Raw genomic sequence first — 2,500 nt, 5'->3', positions numbered from 1 at the left:
TTATATTCATCGTAGTGAGTAAGTTCACCGTAGATTTTCACAGGTTTCACTTTGAAGTTCACCTTGAGGTGTTTCGTTTTACTAATACATAGCTAAAATAATTGTTTAAGATATTACACATTCCTTCATTTGAATATTCAAGTTGACCGTCAGCAGATAATAGTGGACAAATGTGATTCCTAACAACCTTTTTATCTCTAATGTAACTATAAAATTCTTTGGGATTCTCTTTGGATTTATCAGCGATGTTCCTTTCGTATTGTCGTTTTCTTTTTCTTATTGTCTTTTTTAAATCTCTCTGTATTGATATATAACTTTCATAGTCATTAGATGCACCCGAGCACTTATATTTCTTATAAGCCTGTCTCTTTTTAGCAATACTTTTTTTAGTTTCTTTGTCGAGCCACTTTGGGCGAGCCTGATTTGGGGGACGTCTGTCCTTAAAAGGAATGTAAGTATGAATCATCTTAGTAAGCGTATTTTGAAATATTTCCCACATCTGATCTACAGGCCTTCGTTTAATTTTGCCTCCCAATCTGTAAGCTGAAGCTCCTGACGTAGTACTATGAACTGAGCTTTACTGAAATCGGGTATTTTAGAAACACAAGTATCTATTCTAAAATTTTTAGGAGTTTGAATCTAACTAAGTTGTGATCGCTATTTGCAACAGATTCACCGACTTCTACATCAGTTACCATGCTTTCGCGGCTAGTGATCAATAGATCGAGTAAGTTTCCATATCTTGTGGGCTCTTTTACATGCTGCATTAAGTAATTGTCACCAAGAAAATCAATCAAGCAACTACCTATATGGCCATGTTCAAGAGTCATCCAATCAATGTCAGTAAAATTGAAATCACCCATTACCAATAAATCCCGGTTGCAGAAACTAGACAGTTCTTGAAATAACAGTTTGTCGTCTGCTAATGATAATGTCTATGGCCTATATATTACACCTATATTCATTTTTTGTCCATTTGTTTGGGTTAACTCAACCCACAAACTATCATATGCATCCTGTTTCACTTTCTCTAAAACACAAGCATGAACATTGTTTTTAACGTATAACAGAACACCCCCACCTTTCTTGTGGTTTCTATCCTGATGAAAGTGTTTAAATCCCGCAATATTAAATTCAGCTTCGAAATCTGTACCATTTAACCATGTCTCATTTATTCCTATTATATCGAGATTTTCGCTTTTGACATGCGCCTGTATTTCTTGAAATTTGTTCCTAATACTACGAGCATTAAAGTACATGGTTTTAAGAAACTCGTGATTATCTATATGTAATATATTTATGTATAAATAAGTGAAATAATAAATAGATAAATTACTAACATTTACACAAATGTACAAAAACAATATGTATATAAATAAAGATAGATAGATGGATAGATATAGATAGGTAGAGTAATAAATGAAGAGACAAATAAACAACTAAATAGACAAATAACAAATAAAATCCACATATATGTACAGCAATTTATAATATTGATAAAGATAAACAGATAAGTGAATAAATAGACGAATAAATGAACAAATAATAAGCACAAAAACTAAGAATAGAAAAATTAATACAGATAGTAAAAACGAATGTAAATATAAATCTGAAATAAAGATCAAAATAGAAATAAACAAATAAAAGATAATTGAGTAAACGAATAAATGTATAAGAGGAAACAAATGAAGAAAAGAAAGAAAATAAAGTATACATACACATACACACACACACACACACACACACACACACACATATATATATATATATATATATATATATATATACACACACACACACACACACACACACACACACACACACACACACACACACACACACACACACACACACACACACACACATATATATATATATATATATATATATATATATATATATATATATATATATATATATACATATGCATACTGAAAGTCCATCCTTTATTCCGACGCTCTCATTACTATTTATTGGACTATACAATACTGCACTCAATGAGAAGTAATTAAATCTAAAAATAAATAAATACACAGGATTCAGGTTTTAATTAGGAGTAATAAAGGAACAGACGATTAATTGCCAATTAAGAATAAATGGTTGGCAACCGGCCTTCATGTTGTTTACCTCGTCTCCACATAGCAACCCTTCCCTACCGGGTGGTCCTTTTATATTATATTATTTAGTGCCGACAGGTCTCTCTCCCTTCTCCCGTTGAATCATGGTGAAGTATTTTATGTATTTTATTCTGATTGCTGTCAAATTATTCTATTTATTTTAAAGACGCCATTTGATGGAACGTATTTGGCTGAAGTTTCCTGTCATAGAAACATAAGAATGGAGGAGATTATAAGAGGCCATAAGGCCTACACTAAGCAGTTCCATACCCCTTAACATATGTCATCTCTGTCCATAAATCTATCAAACCTTCTCTTAAAACGACAAATTGTTTCAGATCTCACTACATCGTTACTAAGTCTATTCCATTCGTTGACCACCC

The sequence above is a fragment of the Oratosquilla oratoria genome, chromosome 19 (genome assembly GCF_046742065.1).
Source record: "Oratosquilla oratoria isolate Oo_2021 chromosome 19, ASM4674206v1, whole genome shotgun sequence".
Taxonomy (NCBI): Eukaryota; Metazoa; Arthropoda; class Malacostraca; order Stomatopoda; family Squillidae; genus Oratosquilla; species Oratosquilla oratoria.
Note: the sequence above shows the minus strand (reverse complement) of the source record.